This window comes from Panthera leo, chromosome B3 (assembly GCF_018350215.1).
Source record: "Panthera leo isolate Ple1 chromosome B3, P.leo_Ple1_pat1.1, whole genome shotgun sequence".
Taxonomy (NCBI): Eukaryota; Metazoa; Chordata; class Mammalia; order Carnivora; family Felidae; genus Panthera; species Panthera leo.
In genome coordinates, this window is record NC_056684.1 from 78,246,090 (window position 1) to 78,269,288 (window position 23,199).

The window sequence follows — 23,199 nt, forward strand, 5'->3', positions numbered from 1 at the left end:
ACAACAAATTTTCTAAGGGTTCATAAGCAATTTTAAAATCAAGTCCTTGAAAGAGAAAGTGTCATCTAAGTCCAGAACCACACAGAATAAAGATGAACTTGGAATATCAACAAAGAGGATGGGTAGCAAATGTTTGACTTAGGAAAAAAAAGAGATTGGGTTCACGACAACCATATAAGAAGATTCTGAGCTCACACCCTCCCACGGATACAAGAAGTATACAACTTCATATGGAATAATTTCCTCTGAAAAAGCCTCGAAAATTGAATGAACACAGTCTTCACACCAAAGGAAGAAAAGGAGAACATCACAACAGGTAAGAGAGGCAGAGACACTATCTCACCAAAATTCTCAACCCCAGGCATGGCAATCCACGAGCAAGAGGGAATCTAAAAATAGAGAACTTTCCTCTGAGACATGAGGGGTTTGTGATCTACATCAGAAACTCTTCAGATACTACACAAGAGAGATGAGCCCCTAAACACTGGGCTTTAAAAACCAACGGGAATTATATCCAACAACCATGGAAATGTAATGAATGGAGAATCTGTTCAATGGCTGACAAAAAAAAAAGCTCACTTATCCAGGAACCCAGTGAAAAACAAAAACAAGGAAACACCAGTTTGAAAAGTACTTAGATCATATATGGAAGAGACCCACTTACTAATCTTAAAGCATCTACTGGGGAGACAGCAAACTGCTTGGATTTTCTCTGAGTGACAGAGACCCTGGCAGGTGCCATATTTTCAATTTCATTTTACCTTACTAAGATTGGTCTGGCAAGCACCATATTTAAACTATTCCTCTAAATTGCCTAAAGCATGTGGGCATACCAGCTGAGAAACTCACCTACACATACAGGGCAACAAACCCTTGTAACTGAGATTGGCAACAGTCCAGCCCACTTCCATGCACCAGCATAGCAATGTGTCACAGCTGGGCTGGGTATCAGTCTTGCCTACCCCCACACTGTATCATACCACAGCCAGTCTGGTGCAACCCCACTCAATGCAGCTGCATGGTGCAGGAGCACCAACCCCAGTCCTGCCTACCACTGTGTCACAGACATGCCCCACCATAGTAGCCCACACAGAAGATGTCTCTTGATCATCTAGCTTTGGTGGTCAGATGGATGGGATTGGATTTCTGGGCTCCATGTGACATCTACATTGGTCTCTTCAAGACTGAGAGAGGTAGTTCGTTTGCCTAATACATAGAAACAGAGGGCCAGGCAAAATGAGGAGACAGAGGAATGTGTTCCAAATAGAAAAACAAAATATCAGAAAAAGACATTAATGAAATGGAAATAATCAATCTACTTGATAAAAAATTCAAAGTAATGGTCATAAAGATGCTCACCAAACTTGAAAGAAGATGCACATGAGAGATCCTCAACAAAGAGATAGAAAAAACATGGAAGATTCAAACAGCAGTTACAGAGTTGAAGAAAACAATAACTGAAACAAAAAATACACTATAGGGATTCAACAGCAGACTAGATGAAGCTGTAGATTGGATCAGCAAGCTGGAAGACAAAGAAATAGAACTCACCCAGACAAAGCAACAGAAAGAAAAGAAAATTTAAAACAACAACAACAACAAACAACAACTTAAAGGACCTTTGGGAAAACATCAAGCAGAACAGATTTGCATAATACGGGTCCCAGTAGGAGAAGAGAGAAAAAGTCCAGGAAAAGTACTTAAAGAAATATAGATTTAGGAATCCCAGAGAGTTCCAAAAAGATGAACCCAAAGAGATCCACACCAAAACACAAGATGATTAAGGTAATAAAAGTTAAAAGTAGCAAGAGAAAAGGAACATAACACATACAAGGGAAAACCCATAAGGCTATGGACAAATTTCTTAGCAGAAATTTTCCAACCCAGAAGAGAGTGGCATGACACATTCAAATTACTGAAAGGAAAAACTTCCAACCAAGAATTCTCTATACTACAAGGTTATCAGTTAGAATTGAAAAAGAGACTAAGAGTTTTCCAGATAAGTAAAAGCTAAAGGAGCTCTTCACCACTAAACTGTCCTACAAGAAATGCTAAAGGGACTTCTCTAAACTGAAAAGAAATGGTATTGATAACAGGAAAACATACACAAGTAAAAATTTCATTGGAAATGAAAAATAGTAAAGTAGTTGATCAATAACTAATAAAGTAAGTATGAAGTTAAAAGACAAAGAAAGAAGAATTAACCCAAACTACAATAATTAGGTAAGGGAAGCATAAAATAACAAGGTGAATATGTGACATCAAAACATAAAACACAGTAAGGGGAGAAAGAAAGTGAAGTTTTGTAATATGTACAAAATTAAGTTGCTATCACTCAAAATGTACTGGCATATACACAGGAAATTTTCTATGAACCCCACACTAATTACAAAGCAAAAGCTTACAGTAAAAACACAAAAAAAAAATTAGAAAGGAATATAAACATAGCACTATGGAAAACCATCAAACCAGAAGAGAAAGAAGAGAGAGGAACTATGGAAACAACTGGAAAACAATTATCAAAATATCAGTGAGTACTTAATTATCAAAAGTTACTTTAGATGAAAATGGACTAAATTCTCTAGTCAAAAGACAAAGAGTAGATAAATGGATTTAAAAAAAAATAACAAAAACAAAAACAAGACCCATCTATATGCATCCTACAAAGACTCACTTTAGAATTAAGGACACAGAGGGGCCCCTGGGTGTCTCCATTGGTTGAGCATCTAACTTCAGCTCAGGTCATGATCTCATGGTTCCTGAGTTCGAGCCTCACTTTGGGCTTGCTGCTATCAGCACAGGGCCCACTTTGTGTCCTCTTTCCCCCACCCCTCTGTTCCTCCCCAACTTGTGCCCTCTCTCTCAAAAATAAATTGAAAAAAAAAACATTTAAAACGTAAAAATTAAATTTGAGAAGGACACAGACTCAAAGTGAAGGGTTGGAAAAAGATATTTCATGCAAACAGATATTAAAAGAAAGCCAATGTTGGGGCAGCTGGGTGACTCAGTTGGTCAAGTGTCCAACTTCAGCTCAGATCATGATCTCATGGTTTGTGAGTTTGAGCCCTGCATCAGGCTCTGTGTTGACAGTGCAGAGCCTGGAGCCTGCTTTGGATTCTGTGTCTCCCCCTGTCTCTCCACCTCTCATGCTCATGCTCTGTCTCTGTTTCTCAATAATAAATAAACGTTAAATTTTTTTTTAATTTTTTTTAAATAAGGGAAAATTGGCCTTAAATGACACATTAGACTAGATAGACTTAGTAGATATTATAGAACATTCCCTCCAAAAGAAACAAAATAAGCATTCTTTTTTCCTAATGTTTATTTATTTTGAGAGAGAGAGAGAGAGAGAGAGAGAGAAAGCACCTGTGAGGGAGAGGGGCAGAGGGAAAGAAAGAAAGAAAATCCCACACAGGCTCCATGCTTAGCATGTTGCCTAATGCTGGGCTTGCTCCCCCCATGTGAGATCATGACCTGAGCTGAAATCAAGTGTCAGATGCTTAACCGATTGAGCCACCCAGGTGCCCCCAAATATGCACTCTCAAGTGCACATGGAACATCCTCCAGGGTAGAGCACGTAGTAGGCCACAAAGCAAGTCTCAATAAACTCAAGATTAAAATTATATCAGGTAACCTCTCCCACCACAATGGTACAAAACTATAAATCAATTACAAGAAAACTTGAGAGACCACGAAAACACAGGGATTAAGCAACATGCTAGTGAGCAACCAATGACTCACCAAGATATCAAAGAAGAAATCAAACTATACCTAGGAACAAATAAAACTGAAGTACAACATACAAAAATCTTTGGAATACTACAAAAGTAGTTTTACGAGGGAAGATCATGTGAGGCACCCGGGTGGCACTGACAGTGCAGAGCCTGCTTAGAACTCTCTCTCTGCCCCTCCCCCTGCTTGTGCACTGCTCTCTCTCAAGATAAAATAAAAATAATAAAATAAAATAAAAAGGAAATGTCATAGCAATACAGGCCTACCTCAAAAGTAAATCTCAAATAAATAATCTAGACTAACACCTTAAGAAGCCAGAAAAAGAAGAAAAAATAAAGTTCAAAGTCAGTAGAAGAAAATAATAAAGATCACGGTGGAAGCAAATGAAATAGAAAAAGAGTAAGAAAATTTTTCTAAAATACAAAGTGTCAACTAAAGTATGAGATAGTTCTTTGAAAAGATAAACAAAATTAACAAACCTTTACCTAAACTAACCAAGAAAAAAAAGAGAAATGGCTCTAATAAACAAATTCAGAAATAAAAGAGAAGTAACTGACAACCATAGAAATAAAATTATAAGCGACTACTACAATTATACACCAACAAATTGGACAACATAGAAGAAATTAATAAATGCCTAGAAACATACAGTCTTCCAGAACTGAATCAGAAACAAACAAAAAATATCAACATAAATTACTAGTAAAGATAAGGAACCAGTAACAAAAAACCTTCCAGAAAACAAAAGTCTAGAACCAGATGGCTTCACTGGTGCATTCTACCAAACATTCAAAGATTTATTATCTACCCTTCTCAAATCTTCAAAAAAACTGAAAAGGAAGGAATACTTCCAAACTGGTTTCATGAGGCCAGCATTACTCTGATGCCCAAACTTGACAAGGACACCACAAAAAAAAGAAAGAAAGAAAATCACAAGCCAGCATTACTCCTAAACATTGATAAAAAAAATCCTCAATAAAATATTAGCAAACCATATTTATCCATACAAAGTTTCAAACACTATGATCAAGTGGAATTTATTCCAGGGATGCAAGACTGATTCAACATCCACAAATCAATCAACATGATACACCACACTAACAAAATGAAGGGTAAAAATTATAGGATCCTCTCAATAGATGCAGAAACTTCTTTTCACAAAATTAATATCCACTTGAGATAAAAAGTAAACTCTCAACAAAGTGGTTATGTAGGCAATGTACCTAAATATAATAAAGTCTTCATATAACAATCCAACAGCTGGCATCATACTCAATGATAAAAACTTGAAAGCTTTTACTCTAAGATCAGGTACAAGACAAGGATGCCCACAGGGTATTGGAAGTCCTAGCCATAGCAATCAGGCAGTAAAAACAAATAAGAAGCATCCAAGTCAGACAGGAAGAAGTAAATCTTCCTGTAAATTGCAAATAGCATGATACTGTATAAAGAAAACCCAAAGGAGTCAATCAAAAGATTGTTAAAACTAAGAATGAGTTTAATAAAGTAGCAGAATATAAAAGCCAACATACAGAAATCTATGTCACTTCTACACACAAATAAATTATCAGAAAGAGAAATCAAAAAAGCAATCCCATTTATGATTACATAAAAATAATAAAATACCTAAGAATAAAATTAGCCAAGAAGGTCAAAGACCTCTACACTATTAAGTATGATGCTGATTAAAGAAATTGAAGACACAAATGAATGGAAACATATTTTTTCATGCTCATGGAGTGGAAGAATATTGTTAAAATGTTCATACTACCCAAAGCAATTTACAGATTTGATGCAATTCCTATCAAAATTCCAAAAGGATTTTAAACAAAAATAAAACAAGTAATTCTAAATATTGTGTGGAACAATAAAAAATCCCAAATAGCCAAAGACATCTTGAGAAAGAAGAGCAAAGCTGAAGACAGCATGCTTTAAACTTTACTTGACTTTACATGACTTTAAACTATACTTTAAAGCTGTACTAATCAAAACGGTATGCTAATGGCATTAAAAAACAGACACATAAATCACTGTAACAGCAATGAAAACCAAGAACTAAATGTCCTGTGCACATTTGGACAATTAATTTATGACAAGAGAGCCAAAAAACATACAATGGAGAAAGGAGAGTGTTGGAAAAATGAGAGAGTCCATACAAAACAATTAAACTGGACCATTATCTTATACCATACATGAAAATTAACCCAAAATAGATTAAGACTTCAGATGAGAAACCATAAAATTCATAGAAGAAAAAAGGGGGTCAATTGTGAGCGACTGCAACTAGACTTTTAGGAGTGATCATTTTGTAGTACATTCAAATAGCAAATTAGGATGTTGTACACCTAAACTTTTTAAATGTTATATGTCAATTCTACGTCATTTAAAAAAAGGAAGAGGAATAAATAGGACTAGTTCCCCAGCATCCTCAAATACACACATACACAGTACATGCACACACACACAGTTCTCATTTGACTTTCTGAGACAGCTCACAGTGATCTTACCAACAGTTTCTCTCACAAGTGAGTCCCTAGTAGGCAGTTTTTGCTACATGGCACTAATTCTTTGAAATAATCCTAGTTTAAAATTGGTTACTCTGATTCTTCTGTCAGGAAATGTCAGATTCCAAAAACCTGCCTATACTTTACCCTTGGTTTCTGTGAAGTTGTCCTGTAAAAAAAACTTTTGATTCACTCTAGAACATTCTCAACTGGGATTTCTTGAGGGAATTAAGTCCCAGTTAATGCACTCAGGCCTCCATTTTTATGTATGAATTAACTTCATTATCCTATGCATCTAGAATGGAGTTTGATGTGCATTACCCTTGGGAGGACTTGGGAAATAATCATGCAGATCATTTTCTGTTTATGACTCAAACAGGAAAAACGTCCCTTAGACTGAGTTCCACTAAAGCCGCATAGTTTAAATGTCAAAGGGTAAATTCAAAATAACAATTTTCTATTTCAATTTTTCATACACTTCACAAAGGGATATGGAGACCGTACACTTCTTTGAAATACGGTATCTTCTTCCTTTGCTTTTTGTTTCACAACATACATAGTTGCTTCATTTTTTTTTAACCTTGAAACTATTCTGAAACATTTTCCTTCCTTTCCTCATAATTCTATCCTGTCTCTCAATCTCCAAGGAGCTAGTGGGGCACTACTTTCACTATAGTGCTGTACTTTAAGATTGTGGAATATGTACCCCCAAGTTCATAGAGTCCACAGGAATTGTAATTCTACTATTGTAAACTAGTCATGAGAATTTGCTGGTATATTTTGTTCTTTCTATATCTATTTCTCCCTCTTAATTTTGGTCCTTTAACTACTGAATCATAAATGTAATTTTTTTTTTTTTTTTTTGCCTAACTTCATTTAACTCAACTTTATTTTCATTACTGAGGACAGAAGATTTCTAAATAATTTTGTGTCCATACCTACTGAAAGGCTTGCCTTGAAAAGAAAAATTCCAATATTTGCAATGCTTATCTTTAAGGTTTTCTATATACATTAAAAAAGCAGCAGGATGATGACAACAAGCAGCAGCTACAAAAGGACTTCGACAGCATGAAGAAGTACTGTCAGATCAGCCACATCGTCCCTCACACCCAGATGTGTGTCTGTTCCAGAAGAAGGCCCGCCTCATGGAGATCCAGGTGAATGGAGGTACAGTGGCTGAGAAGCTGGACTGGGCCCATGAGTCTGGAGCAGCAGGCGCCTATGAAACAAGTGTCTGGACAAGATGAGATGATTGTTGTCACTAGCGTCACCAAGGGCAAAGGCTACAAAGGGGTCAACAGCCGCTAACACACCCAGAAGCTAGCCCATGAAACACCGGGAACTGCACAAGCTTGCCAGTATTGGGGCATGGCATCCTGCCCCGTGGCCTTCTGCATGGCTCAGGCTGGGCAGAAAGGCTATCATTGCTGCCCTGTGATTAACAAGGAGATCAACAAGGATATCTCATCACAGATGGCAAAGTGATCAAGAACAAGGCTTCCGCTGATTATTATCTAACAAGAAGATCAATCCTCTGGTGGCTTTGTCCAAGTGACCCAAGTGAAGTGACCCAAGACTTTATCGTGCCAAAAGGCTATGTGGTGGGAACCAAGAAGCATTTGGTTACTTTCCACAAGTCCTTCTGGTACAGACTAAACAGTGGGCCCTGAAGAAAAATGACTTCAAGTTCATTGACACCACCTCCAAGATTGGCTATTGCCGACTCCAGACTGTGGAGGAGAACAAAGTATTCATAGGACTACTTAAGAAAGACCCAGTTGCAAAGGAAGAAAGAGCTTAATGTCAAGAGCAGATTGTGCAGGTGGTGGGATCTCAATAAAAATTAGATTCCAATGGAAAAACAAAGCAAAAACAAATACATGCTTTGCAAATATTTCTTCCAGTCCATAGCTTTTCATTCTCTTCATAGTGTCTTTCAAATTGAAATGTTTTTTAAGTTTGATGGTTTTTATTGATTGTGCTTTTGATTGTGGTATCTCAGAAATCTTTACCTAATATAAGATTACAAAGATTTTCTCCTATGATTTCCTCTAGAACTTTTGTAACATTAGGATTTATATCTATGTCTTGATCTCTTTTGAGCTACTTTTTACCTATGATGCAAAACATCAAATATAGGGGTTTTTTTTTTGTATGTTTATATGCAATTTTCCCACAGCACTAATATTTTAAACTGTCATCTCCAACCCCCACCCCAGAATTCTTTTTCACTTCATGTTTGTGTAGGTCTCTTTTTGAACTCTCTATTCTGTCCCACTGATGCATTTCTCTATATTACCATACAGTCTTAATTACTGAGCTTTATAATAAGTCTTGAAATAAAGTAGTACATCTTGTCATTTGTTATCTCTCTGTAGCATCTGTTCTTTGTTTCAATTTATCTATTTTGCTGACATTATTTGAATTGTCTGAGTATTTTTAATTTCAGTAAAATTAATATAGAGTGTTATCTTGGTTTCAGATGTTCAATGTAGTAATTCAATGATTATATACATTACTTAGTGTTGTCTGAGTACTTTTTATGATTCAACTTTTCTCCTTTGTTAATATTATAAAAACCTTGCAATATATTTTCCTAGTCTTTTTTGCTATTGTTTTCATTCATTATACATCCACACATTTTAAACTAATACATTATTTTCCATGTAAGCAATTATCTTTTAAACAATCTTACTGAGGTATAATTCAGATACTATATGATTCACTCCTTTAAGGCCCCCCTTTCATGTATTCACAGGATTGTTCACTATCACTACAATAGAACTTTAGAACACTTTAGTCCCTCCCAAAAGCAACTCACACCCATATCCCTATTATGAGCCCTAAGCAAGTCATTTTCTGTCTCTATGGAGTCACCTCATTATATTTCATATAAACGGAAACATACAATGAATGGTGTGTTGTGACTGGATTCTTTCACTCGTATATTGTCAAAGTTCAGACAGGTTGTAGCATGTCTCAGCACTTCATTTCTTTTTACTGCCAATGGAAATCAATTCCACCTTTCAACTATTATGAAAAATGCTGTGAGGAGCATAAGCTTTCATAAGGATGAATGTTTTCATTTCTCCCAGGTAGAAAAGGAGTTGTTGTGCACTATGGTAACTCCATCTTTACTTTTTTGAGTGGTTGCCAAACTGTTTTCAAAGTAGCCAGCTTATATTCCCACCAGGAATGTGTACGGAGTCCCAATCCGTCCACATCCTTAGCAGCATTTATTATACATCTTTTTGATTATTGCAATCCTAGTGGGTGTCAAGTGGGATCCCTCTCCAGTTCTGATTTTTATTTCTCTAATGACCAATGATTTTCAGCATCTTCTCATGTGCTTATTGGCCATTTGTATATATTTTTTGGAAAAATGTCTATTCAAATTCTTTGTTTTTAAATTGTGTTGTCTTTTTATTGTTGAGTTATAGTTCTTCGAGTATTCTAGATTTCATCCCTTATCATATTTGAAAGATTAACTTGTAAAAGAAAAAAATAAATAAATCCAGCTGGGCTTTTGATATGGATTGCATTGAATCTGTACTTTAGTTTGGGGAGTGTTGCTATCCAAACAGTTACGTCTTCTACTACATAAACAAGAGATGTCTTATGACTTATTTAGATCCTTAGTTTCCTGCAGTGATGTTATGTAATTTTCAGTGTACAAGTTTTGCACTTAAGTTTATATTTAAGTATTTTATTCTTTTTGATACTATTATACATGGAATTATTTTCTTAAATTTTATTTTCAGAACATTGTTGTTTTATACAAATACAATTGATTTTCAAGTATTGATCTGTATACTACAGCTTTGCTAAACTTATTCCAATAATGTGTGTACATATTCCTTAGGATATTCTATATATAGGACTGTGTCATCTGCAATAAAAATAGTCTTCCTTCTGGGGCGCCTGTGTGGCTCAGTTGGTTAAGCGACCAACTTCGGCTCAGGTCATGATCTCACAGTTTGTGGGTTCAAGTCTGCACTGGGCTCTGTGCTGATGGCTCAGAGCCTGGAGCCTACCTCAGATTCTATGTCTCCCCCTCTCTCTACCCCTCCCTTGCTCAAGCTCTGTGTCTGTCTCTCAATAATAAGTAAACATTAAAAAAAAATTTTAAAAAGTAGTATTCCTTCTTCCTTCATAATCTGTATGACTTTTATTTCTTGATCCTAATAACCCTAGCTAGGATGTCCAATACAATTTTAAATAGATATGGCAAGAGCAGACTTCTTGTCTTGTTTCTGATCTTAAGTATAACGTTGGCTGTGGACTTTTTGTGGATGGCCTATTTTTGTATATTGGTAAGGAAGGTCTCTTCTATATATGGTTTACTGAGTAGCTTTATCCTGAAATTGTATTGAGTTTTTGCAAATGCTTTCTGCATATACTTAAATGATAATATGAGTTTTATCCTTAATTAATAAGATGCATTATTTTTTTGATTTCTAGAAGTTAAACCATGCATTCCTGAGATCAATTGTACTTAGTCATGGTGTACAACTCTGTATGGTGCTGATAGAAGTTTGTTTAGAAGTTTTGTTTGTTGAGGGGCGCCTGGGTGGCGCAGTCGGTTAAGCGTCCGACTTCAGCCAGGTCACGATCTCCCGGTCTGTGAGTTCGAGCCCCGCGTCAGGCTCTGGGCTGATGGCTCGGAGCCTGGAGCCTGTTTCCGATTCTGTGTCTCCCTCTCTCTCTGCCCCTCCCCCGTTCATGCTCTGTCTCTCTCTGTCCCAAAAATAAATAAAAAACGTTGAAAAAAAATTTAAAAAAAAAAAGAAGTTTTGTTTGTTGAGAAGTTTTGTTTGAGAAGTTTTGAGTGTATCTTAATATTCATAAGGGATATTGGCCTGTAGTTTTCTTTGTGAGGTCTTTGGTTTGGGTATTGTGATTAAAATGGCATTATATATGATGAGTTAGGAAATGTTCCCTCCTTTTTTATACTTTGGAAGAGTATGTAAAATATTGGTATGAAATCCTCTTTGAATGTTTGGTAGATTTCACCAATGAAATATCGGGCCTGGACTTTTCTTTGTGGGAAGCTTTTATTTTTTTATTTATAATAAAAAATAAATTTATGTATTTTAAATTTATTAAATTTATTTAAATAAGTAAATAAATTTTATTATTTTAAATAACTATGCTGATTTCTACCTATTTTAGATGTTTTCATATTTGTAATCAAGGGAAGAATGGGGAAGAAATATGCAATTACACTGTATTTTAAAATTACCTACGTAATTCCCTCTTTAAAAGGATAATTATGTTCTTGCATGTGGATTCAAATTACTGCTTAGTGTCTTTTCTTTTCAGCCTGATAAGCATACTACTGTATTTTTAGAAGGTATAGCCTCTAGCAACAAACTAAATTCTCTGGGTTTTGGCTTCTTGGAATGTCTTTCTTTCACCTTTGTTTCTAAAAATAGTTTTTTCTGATATAAAATTCTTGGATGACAGTTGGTGCACTTCAGCACTTTCTATTATCTCATTGTTTTATGAGATTCATTGTTTTGATGAAAAGTTGGCTGTTAATCTTATTGTGATTTTTTTTTTCTTCTTGTGCATGATGTGTGATTTGTCTCTTAGAGCTTTTGAGATTTTCTATCGTTTGCTGTCAACATTTGACTATGAGGTGTTTGGATCTGGATTTTTTTGGCATTTTTTCTACTTGGAGTTTTTAACTTCTTAGGTAGGCACATTAGGATTTTCATTACATTTGGGAAGTTTTCAGCCATTATTTCTTCTAATATATTTTTGTGTCCCTTTCTTGCTTTTCTGGTATTCCACACATATTTTGATATACTTAATGATGCCCCATACTTCTCAGAGTCCCTGTTAATAACTTTCAGTTTTCTCCATTATTCCCATTGTATAATCTCAGTTTATCTTCCTATTTATTGATTATTTTCCTGTGTTGATCAAATCGACTCTTGAGCCCACCTACTGATATTTTTCATCACTATTATTGTACTTTTCAACTCAAAAATTGTTGACAGCTCAGAATTTTAGACAATATATTGTACCAATTCCAGACACTAATTTCTCCCCCACAGGAGGTTGTTTTTGGTAGCCTGGTGATTTCTTTGTTAACCAAATCTAAATTAATTCTACTAAGTCTATTGTTCCCACACTGTGCACTTCTAGTACGTCCACTCAGATTCTTTTCCCTGGCTATCTAGTCATCACCAAACAGTCAGCACAAGTCACTTTCTAGTCGATGTTTGTGCTTAAGCTATTTTAGCCAGTTTTACTTTTTTTCTTTTTACTGCTGGAAATATGTGTGGCTTTGAGACAGCTATCACAGTACAGATAGTTCACGTTCTTTTTGTCTCATGTCCAAGCAGATACTAACACCTCGGAGGTTTCCTCTGATCACTCCTAAAAGGGAACAGACTTAGGCATACACAAATATTTCTGATTGCCAGGAATGATTCTGATATTATTTTTAAGCCTGGATTACTAAGAATTGCCTTTGGGTCAGAGAAGATTATTGTGCAGTCAGCGTTTGGCAAGCCTACTGTTTTCAAAAAATCTGCTTTAAAAATTGATTTCTTTTTTTTTATTTAAAAAAAATTTAATTCCAGTAGAGTTAACGTACAGTGTTATATTAGTTTCAGGTGTCCACTATAGTGATTCAACAATTCCATACATCACTTAGTGCTCACCATGAAAGTGCACTCCTTAAACCCTATCATTTATTTCACCCATCAACAACTTTGTTGAGATGTATTTTACATACCATACAATTTGCCCATTTAAACTGTATGATTCAATGGGCTTTTGTATATTCACAGACAAGTGCAACCATCACCGTAGTCAATTTTAGAACATTTTCATCACCCCAGAGTGAAACCCTTTGCCCTTTACTTATTACTCTCCCATCTTATACTCTCCTAACCCAGTCCTAGGCAACCACTAACCTACATTCTGTCTCTATAGATTTGTGTATTCTGAATATTTCCTACAAGTGGAATCATGTAAGGTATGTCTTTGGTTACTGGCTTCCTGTGATATATCCATACCATGGAATATTTAGCCATAAAAAGGAATGGAGTGTTGATACATGCTACAACACAGATGCACCTTGCAATCCTGCTTCTACTTCATTCCACAGATTTGAAATCTCTTTCCCCAAAAAGTATTCCTTGACAACCTCATAATTTATTTAAATGATCCCCCCAAATCTTACTTACCTCTATTTTAATCCTTAATTAGCCAGTCCGTCCCCATGGGATTGAAATTCTTTTGACAACTGTAAAATCTTAGACAAGTTTATGTGAACATACTATTTCATCTGCTTGGTTTTGTTTTTTTTTCCCCTCACAAAGACTCACTAGTTTAAAAACAAAACAGTCAAGATAGTGTTTCTCAATACTAACTTCACAAATAAAATGACATGAAGAGATTTTAAAAATTCAATACCTGGGCCCCACCGAGGGTCAATTATATCACAATCTCAGGAAGGAGGTTTGGGGACTGAGACATCAGTATTGTTTTAAAATTTCCCAGTCAATCCACAGCCAGAATACAAAAAGACTAATTTAGACACAAAGAAGTCTTAGTTACTTCGTACTACAATATGTTTTATGTATAAATTAATAGTACTGTACTAATTAGTTCATGATTTACAGCATTTATTTCTGTCATTATTTACTAAATACTGTAAAATAAAACACTAAGATAGCAAATATACCATATGCAGAACTGTATAAAACATATCAATTTTTCTGAACACTTGTAAATTTTTTAACTTAAAGCAGAAATCTCTAGCAAATACTTCAACCATTCTGTTTCCCCTCAAAATAGAACACTTGCATATATATTACCTATTAATATTAGTTATACCTTTTTGTACACCCATTAAAGTTTGTACACCTCCTTGCGTGCAAATAGTCAAACTCTTTTCTTGAAAAACCCATGATGCCATTAGCCACTGTTTTCTTTGTGGGGTTTTTTTGGAATATTTTATTTTATTTATTTTTTATTTTTAAGTAAGCTCTATGCCCAGCATGAGGCTTGAACACACAACCCTGAGATCAAGAGTTGCATGTTGTACTGCCTGAACCAGCCAGGCACCCCACAATTGTTATCTTTGGAGTGTTAAAGTTTCTTTCAAGTATGGTAATGAATACAGACTGCACTGGAAAGATTTTTCCCTAGTTCTTCCATGTTTAGAAAGGGACAAGCAGGAAATGTAAAACTGTAAAAGTTCCTTGGGTGTTTCTGATAGGTTTTATCTGGCTGATAGCTTTTTGTCAGGACTGTATCTTAAGTTTTCTAAACTGACTTGTATCTTTCCATTATGAAATTTGAGTATCTCATTCCAAGAAAAATATTCATACTGAAAGTCCAATCTCTTAATATAAAATATCTCTGACAAACACAGCTCAAGATTATAAGGGAGGTATGAGAGTGATAAAATGTTATTTTATCCTTAGAATAATAGAGACTCCATAGGTTAAGAATTGGTTAAATACCCAGAGGCTGACAGCAAGAAGGGAGAGTAACATAAATGTACTCGATCTTGTTAATAAATTTAAGTAAGAAAGACTGAATAGCACAAAAAGGCAATTCTTAATAGTAGCATCTATAAGATTCAATCTTTAAAATGAATGATGCTTATGACCACACATTAAAATTCTCTTGTAATAAAAAGACATATTTATGATCATAGTAGAGATGTTTCGTTCCACCTTGAGAAAACATAAAATTACCCCCTAATGACATTCAGTATAATCTTTAGAGACCTGGGGCATATTCTGTCAAGAAGAATATTTTTCCGATGATTCAAATGATAAATATTCACAAGAGCCTATTCTTACTTGGTACTAGATACACGGAGTGCCCCTGGGCAGGAACGTTTTAATGTTGGAGTCTCTCTCCACCTTTCTTCATTTGCTTTAGCATTTGTTTAAAAACTTGTATTAAGTTAATTTACACAGAATTTATCAATTTTAGGGAAATGAAAACTCCATCTATTTTGTCCTCCTGTCCTTGAAATGTCCTTTATGAAGCTTTCCAAATTCATTTCTGACGAAGGGCATATATTCATGTTTACATGTGCTCTGGACTTATTTTGAGTCCTTAGTGTGCTTTCATGTATTTTTTACCTCAACAGCTACAAAGGGGAATAAAAAAATGATCCAAAATTTGACATTTCTCCTTTTTCCTAACCTGTATACCTTTCCAAACAGCTAATGTTACAGACCTGAGTCACATTATGCATCCCAAGTGATGCAGAGCTGGGCTCTAAACAGGTGGACACATCTGTTCCAGTCCATCAGACTTGACTTACACTGACTGCGTTCTGTAATCATTATGGTTTTTATCCCAAATTACAGTGTCAATCTGTTCAGAATTAATATGTATTACTCCACTGCTTGTTACAAAATTTTCAGTTTATTTATTGGACCAAATCCTGCCCTAATCACTTAGGCACAATTCCCACTGAAAACCTAAAAGAGAAAATGTGTATCCAGAGGTTATGTTTTCATTGCATGTCAAAAGATATTTTTGCATAAGTGGATGTTATTGCAATTCCCAATGAATGCTCTTTCTGTGTCAATAGTGAAAACTATTTAAAATTTTAGTGGGCTGGTTTGGATCATTTTTAATCACTTCTTCCAACACATGTTATATCCCCGTGTGGATGTTCACATAATGAAGAGAGGGTTGACAAGTTATTTTCTTCACTTAGAATGCAGCTTATATTTTTAATACTTGGGAAATGATAGTTTTAATTCCCTCTACCCTTTGTGTTGGGTAATATTTGAAGACTAGGAATCCTTGAAGCCACGGCTCTGTTTTATTACAACATGATACATCATTTCACTGTGATCTTATTTCTTTTTCCTGTTCTATTTTCCCTGAAGCTAACTAAAAACATGGATTTTTATTGAGGAGGAAAAAAAGTTATTAATTCATAATTATTATGTAAAGGTTAATCTGGCCAGCACCCTCCAAATGACTTTCCCACCAGCTGGTGATTTTATTCTGTTTTTTTCTCTCCTGTTCGATAATGGAGAAAGGTGAGGCTCAGAAGGTGATGAAAACTAATAGCAAAATCTTAAAAAATAAGTAGGTCACAAATCTGATGGAAGAAAAAGACTAAATGATACGCTAAAATATTAATGTATATTTTAAATTTCCAAAGCCATGGAAAATAAAAAGAACAATAGCAACAACTAGTGGGTACAATTTTTTTTTAAAAAAAAGCAAAACGATGCTCTACTCTTCATCTCCAAGGTTAGGTTCAGCAGGCAGAGATGGTTGTATTACCATGTTTCTCATCAGCACCTCCACTTGCCTGCTGTAACATACGAAATGGCAACAGCGCCAATGGCAATACAAATCCTATTAACTTGATGCATCATACATGAGGAAGTTATAGCCTAAGTTGCAACAAGATCAGAAAAGGATGATCAGAATTCAGCTAAAAAAAATTTTAAAAAAAGCAAGAATGCCCTAATCTCTGTGTCTCCTTTGACTTCTCCTTAGTAAGGCAATACAAAGGGAAAGTTATCCCCAGGTGCTACCAGTTGAGTACGAGCCACTGCCCAATAACCTGCCTCAGAGCCTATCATGGTAACTATGCAAGGCCTGCCCAAATTATTTGAACAAATCGCTCTGCAATTATTAGACATGTTATGAGAAAGTATGAACAGCTTGACCTGCAAAATTTCAATATATCTTACCCCTCAGGCAGGACTAAAACTTAAAAATAAAACTCCAGAGACACTGACATTCTTCTCATCATATAACACATACCAGTAGAGAATGAAAAAGAAGAAAAAAAGGACATGAATATTTGAAAAGGCCTTTTGAATCTTGCAGGCATAAAGTAGAAGTATATATCATTCTCACAGACCCAGAGTCCATGCAGATACACATTGAAAGACACGCTTTGTACCATCATCCTCCGCTGATATGTCAAAGGAAAAGCATTCATTCTCACCTTTTCAGGGTGTCTGTCATTAGGTACATTAATATGGATGAACCACCACAAAATCAAAAGGCAGTGAGAGAGGTAAGCTTAAAGGGATAAAGGCTTTAAACTGCATTTAAGTTGGGCTCCAGTTGAAGACTAAACTTTGGGTTTCTATAATTACTTTACCTTTTCTACATACCCAGGAAGCGAAAAAAAAAAAAAATACTAATTAGATATGCTCTCAAGTCCATTGTCAGCATTTCAGTAAACATTTCTCAAGTTCTTCTATAAACGAAGGCATTGACTGATGCTGACATGAGTTGAACAAGATTTCTTTTTTTTTCTGTCAAAACATCCCTTATTTTGATGTATCACACTCGAAAATAGAACACAGAAGTATTTGTTTTTCCAATTCATTCTATAACTAAAAATCATGTTAACTCAAAATCAGTTGAGAAGCACCCCAAATATATTTTATTTTATTAACATAAAAATGTTTATCAAAAGTTCAATGATAAGCACAGATATTTCTTTAATATCAAATATTCAAAAATAAATTTCAATTCATTCATATCCCATTTCTGCATACCGTTCAATATTTAAGTCATAACTGTAGTAGATTATTCTATATATAGTATCACTTGGGAGAAAATTTAGTCATTAAAACACTAACATTTTCTTTAATATCTAGGCAATGAATTTGATACATATTTTAAAGGCAAAGGAAACATGAGAGAATAATATAATGTTATTGAGAGGGCAATGGAGAATCACTTGAGATTTTATCCTAAATTTTCCTTTCATGTCAACCAAGTTACTTTTGATTGGTAAGGCCACATTGTTTTATCAAAATTTAAAAGAAGAACTTAAATTTTGCTGACCTTATTTACTTAAAAAAGATAAAAATCAAAAATAAGAAATTTATGTTTGTTTATTCTTGCTGATTGCTGAATCTATGGACTAGATTGTCAAAAGGATTGTATTTCGTAGTTAATATAATGCTCCAGTATTTATTTTGAAGTTTCAGTCTAAAAAGAAATGAGGTTATTTTAAAGTCTGATCTCAGTAGCTAATTTTAAGAATTATGGCATTACCCAGAAATGTCTTGTAAATTATAGTATTTATATACTTGTATCTGACACACTGCAAATTGAACAGATATAAGATATTAAATCCCTCTCTCGTGGATTAGTGGTTTTAGAGTATCTTGTCTGGATCAAATGCAAAATTTTAAATCAGATAGTTTGAGACCATGTTTCTTTTAATTTTTTTATGAAGATAATTCATTATTAACTCAAAGCAGGGAATCCCTTCACCATGTATACATATACCAAATTATCAAGTTGTGCACCTTAAACAGTTTACAATTTCATTGGTCAATTATACTTCAGTAAAACTGGGGAAAAACTGATTCATTAATAATGGCCTTTGCTTTACCAAAAATTATTTTTAATTTCCCAAAAACCCTCAAGGAACAAAAGTGGCGATAGTGCAGTAAATAAATAGCACATGCAGTTAGTAAGTCTTATTAAAAAAAAAAAACAAAAAACAAAACTTGAACTTGTAGCTGGCAGATTACAACACTCATTCAATAAATGACTGTAAAAAAATAAATAAAAGTGGGTGTGTCTTGCCTTTACCCTCACTCGCCCACTACCTACCCTCCACAGAGCATACATCAACGACCCTTTCAGACCAAAGTCCTATCACAACTTAAGTCACTCAGAACCCTGGAATGACACTCAAACCCCTCATCTCTCTCAGAGTAAAAGCCAAAGGCTCTTATAATGATGACCTACTGTGTCCTATGTCATTCCCCCACCCCACATTCATCTCCAACACTCTTCTCCCCTCACTGGCTACAGACGCCCTGGTCACTTTACTGTTTCTTAAACATGTACCTAGGATGTCCCCAACCTGGAGCCTTCACACTGCCTGTCTCTGTACCTGGAATTCTCTTTTGCCAGGTATGGCTAGAGTTAATTGCCTTGCATTCTTTAAGGCTTTGCTTTTAAGCATCACCTTTCAATTAGAATGGCCTTTATAAACTCCACTCTGCTTACCACAAAGCTTCCATTTTCCTGCTTTACCATTTTTGATAGTATTCATCAACTTCTAACATATTATAAAATTCACATATTTGCAACTTTTGTTGTTTATTGTCTGCCTCTCTTCATTGCACTCTAAGCACCATAAAAACAGTAATTATTTTTCCTCCAAGTGTTCATTTAAATTCTTGCTAGTTAACATACAGTGCAATACTAGTTTCAGATATAGAATTTAGTGATTCATCACTTACATACAAGACCCAGTGTTCATCACAACAAATGCACTCCTTAATACCCATTACCCATAACCCAGACCCCTGCCCACCTCCCCTCCAGTAACCCTTTTGTTCTCTATAGTTAAGAGTCTGTGTCATGGTTTACCTCTCCTTTTTTTTCCTCACATTACTTTTTTTTCTTAAATTCCACATGAGCGAAATCATATCTTATTTGTCTATGACTCACTTTCTTAGCATAATACTCTCTAGCTCCATCCACATTGCAAATGGCAAGATTTCATTCTTTTCTATAGCTGAGTAATATTCCATTGTGTGTGTGTGTGTGTGTGTGTGTGTGTGTGTGTGTGTGTGTGTGTGTGTGTATCTTCTTTATCCATTCATCAGTGGATGGACATTTGGGCTCTTTCCATAATGTGGCTATTGTTGATAATGTTGCTATAAACATTAGGGTTCATGTGTCCCTTAAAATCATTCATTTTCTGTTCTTTGGGTAAATACCTCATAGTGTGATTGCTGGATTGTAGAGCAGTTCGAGTTTTAAATTTTTGAGGAACCTCCATACTGTTTTCCAGAGTTTGCATTCCTACCAACAGTGCAAAAGGGTTCCCCTTTCTCTGTATCCTCACCAACACCTGTTGCTTCCTGTGTTATCAATTTTAGCCATTCTGACTGGTATGAGGGGTAGTTTTAATTTGTATTTTCCTGATGATGAGTGATATTGAGCATCTTTTTGTATGTCTGTTGGCCATCTGGATGTCTTCTTTGGAAAAATGTCTGTTCATGTCTTCTGTCCATTTTTTAACTCGGTTATTTATTTTGAGGGTGTTAAGCTTTAAAAGTTTATAAAACTTTTAAGTTCTTAAGTTTATAAAACTTTTAAGTTCTTAAGTTTATAAAACTTTTAAGTTCTTAAGTTTATAAAACTTTTGCTTCCCTTGCCTGAGGAGACACATCTAGTAACAAGTTGCTATGGCCAATGTCAAACTACTTCTAGGCAGTAGTTTTTGTCTTTTTTTTTTTCACTCACTTGTCACAGGCCTATAGTAGTCACTCAATTGATATTTGTTTGAATTTTTGCATTAAAATTGTCTTACTAAAGTAAATCTAAAGCAGTTTATACTAAGTAATGTAAACCTTTAACTTTTTAAACCAAGTTTTTAATTGGGAATAATTTTAGTTCATTATTTTAGATAGGATAAAGAGCTCTCATATATACTTTACCCAGTTTTCTTTAATGTTAATATTTTACATAACCACAGTACATCAAAGCTAAGAAATTAACAGCGGTTCAATGTCACTAAACTGTATAGACTTTACTCAGATTTCACCAGTTTTTTTTTTCCACTTATTTGTCTGTTCTCTTCCAAGATCTAATCCAGAATACCCTATCATATCAAATTGTCTCCTTTAGTCTGTGATGGTTTCTCAGTCTTCCCTCATCTTTTACAACCTTCATACTTTTGAAGAGAACTGGCCAGACATTTTGTGCACTGACGTTCAAGTTGAGTGTGTCTGAGGTTTCCTCATGATCAGACTGGGCTTTTTGGTTTTGGGGGAAAAGATCACAGAGGGGAGGCACCCTTCTTACTGCATCATATCAACATGATTCATCATTAGTGATGTTAACTTTCATCACTTGGTTAAGATGATGTCTGCCAAGTTTATATATTGTGTAGTTTCTGTTTTTCCCTTTTCATATGCTATGCTGTGTAAGCCATTTCTTAAGTCCAGCCCACACTCAAAAGGAAGGAAATTAAGCTCCACTTACAGATGTAGGAGTGCCTACATAGATTATTTGGAATGCTTCTCTAAGGAAGATGGATTCTGTCCTTATTTTTTTTTTGTTTATTTATTTACTTATTATGTGTCAACTCAGGGATATGTTTATATTCCTTGGGTTATGATAGAATACAATCAACATTTATTTCGTTGGTCGTCAAATCATTCCAGCTTTGGCCTTTGGAGAGGTCTTCAAGTTTTGCCTCTGTCCTTTAAAATATTAATACAATATTTTCACATTTTCCACAGTATTTTTGAAAATTTCTATGAGATTAAATTATGATGGCCACCTTTTAGTCAGCACTCCCCCACAAGTCTCACACAAAGCATTACATTTAGTAGATCTCTCCTTCAGTTCAGTTAGAAGAGGCTCTATGACACAGAGAATAACTTAGGACGAAATGTTACACACTCTTGGTCTCAAAACAAAATCCTCTCAGCCACAGCCATGTGGATATTTTTTTCACAAGTCTGCTTCCCTCCTGATGTTGTCCAATCTCCTGTGGCCTTTCTATCCCTCAAGAGTGTCCTAACATTTGTTCTCCTCTTGTAAACCTTGCAATCCTGAAATATCCACTTTGTTTTTTAGGCAGTCAATTTAGCTTTGTCATTGTTTGCAGTGACCTTACAGATAATTCCCTGGGACCTTATCTTTTGCAACAAACACAAGCCATAAGGTATTTTGCTACAGAATTCAATCTTCTTCCTTAAAGGCAGAACATATTGTGGTCACTTGTAGTTTGAAATAATTTTTCTCTACTGTTTGTATTTTGAAATATTCAGAGGAAAAATGAAAACATTTAAGGAGACTCCAGCAAGAAGCTATAGACCTGAGATTTCCCACAATGATTTTTTGAAAATAAAAAAATACCCCCTTTAATTTTCTCTTAGTGAAGTGCTAAAAAGATAGCAGAAGACAGTAGGAAAATTCCTTGGAAATTAGTTGTCAGAGTAAATTTTTGTATATTAAAAAAAAGATTGCCATTGTTTTAATACATCTATGACCTTTCGCTAATTTTCTGTTCCCAGCACTGTAACAAAATAGCATGGAGAAGGGAACTTGCATATACCTCTGAGAGGCCTAAATCCTTGCAAATGACATTTCCTATTTAATTCAATAGGCTGTTCCCCTAAGATGGACCGAAAGCACAGCCTGGTGGGAATATGCAATGGAGGAGGCTTGGGAAAAAGTGCAGACTGGGCAAATTTCAAAGACTGATGAAATCATTCCTGGAGTGGATTATAAAAGTAAAGATCTATGGCAAGCCAAACTGGCAAAAGGAAAATAGGTCTGGGAGAGATGCCAAGCAGAGTGAGTATTAAGGTGAAGATAGGGTCAACTCACAAATAAGGAAAATACAGTCTGGAACTTAAAGACTTTATGTTTTCAATGTATTTGGCAAGACTGTAGGAAGTGAAGTTGAACTTAGATTTCCTCTATCAACTATTTTGGCTACATTGTAGGAAGAAGCATCCATAATCAAAATTACTTAGCAGAACCATGGAATCCATAACAACATCTGGCCAGCAGTAAGTACCTAAAGCAGCCTACCCAACTTCCCACCAAAATGCCTACAAAGATTCAGGAAATTACAAAAACTCATATCCAGCTTAACAAGTAAGATCAGAAACAGTCTGACAGAATATGGAAGAAATCTTCACTGAACCTCAAGTAGATTATGTGGGCTAAAAAAAATGCATCCATGTTCTATTTGATTAAACAGTGTTGACAACCTGGAAAAAGGAAGACGGCAAGTTCACACCCCTTCAACGGACATCACGTAACTGGAGTCTAGACCACAATGCTGCATATGGGACCTTAAATTTTTGGCAGATTGGAGAAAAGAATAAAAACAGAAGGAAGAGCTTGGGAAATTTTATGGAGACTTATTGACAAAATGATAGTTGGGGAACAAGAAGGAAACTAACAAGCCTAATGTCAAAAGTGTCAAAATACAGAAAAT

The 23,199-nt window shown here is 35.2% G+C and overlaps 1 pseudogene; it reads left to right on the plus strand.

Moving 5' to 3' along the window:
- Nucleotides 1-267: 267 nt before the first annotated feature.
- Nucleotides 268-8,037, plus strand: LOC122222620 (annotated as a pseudogene).
- The last annotated feature ends 15,162 nt before the right edge of the window (nt 8,038-23,199 follow it).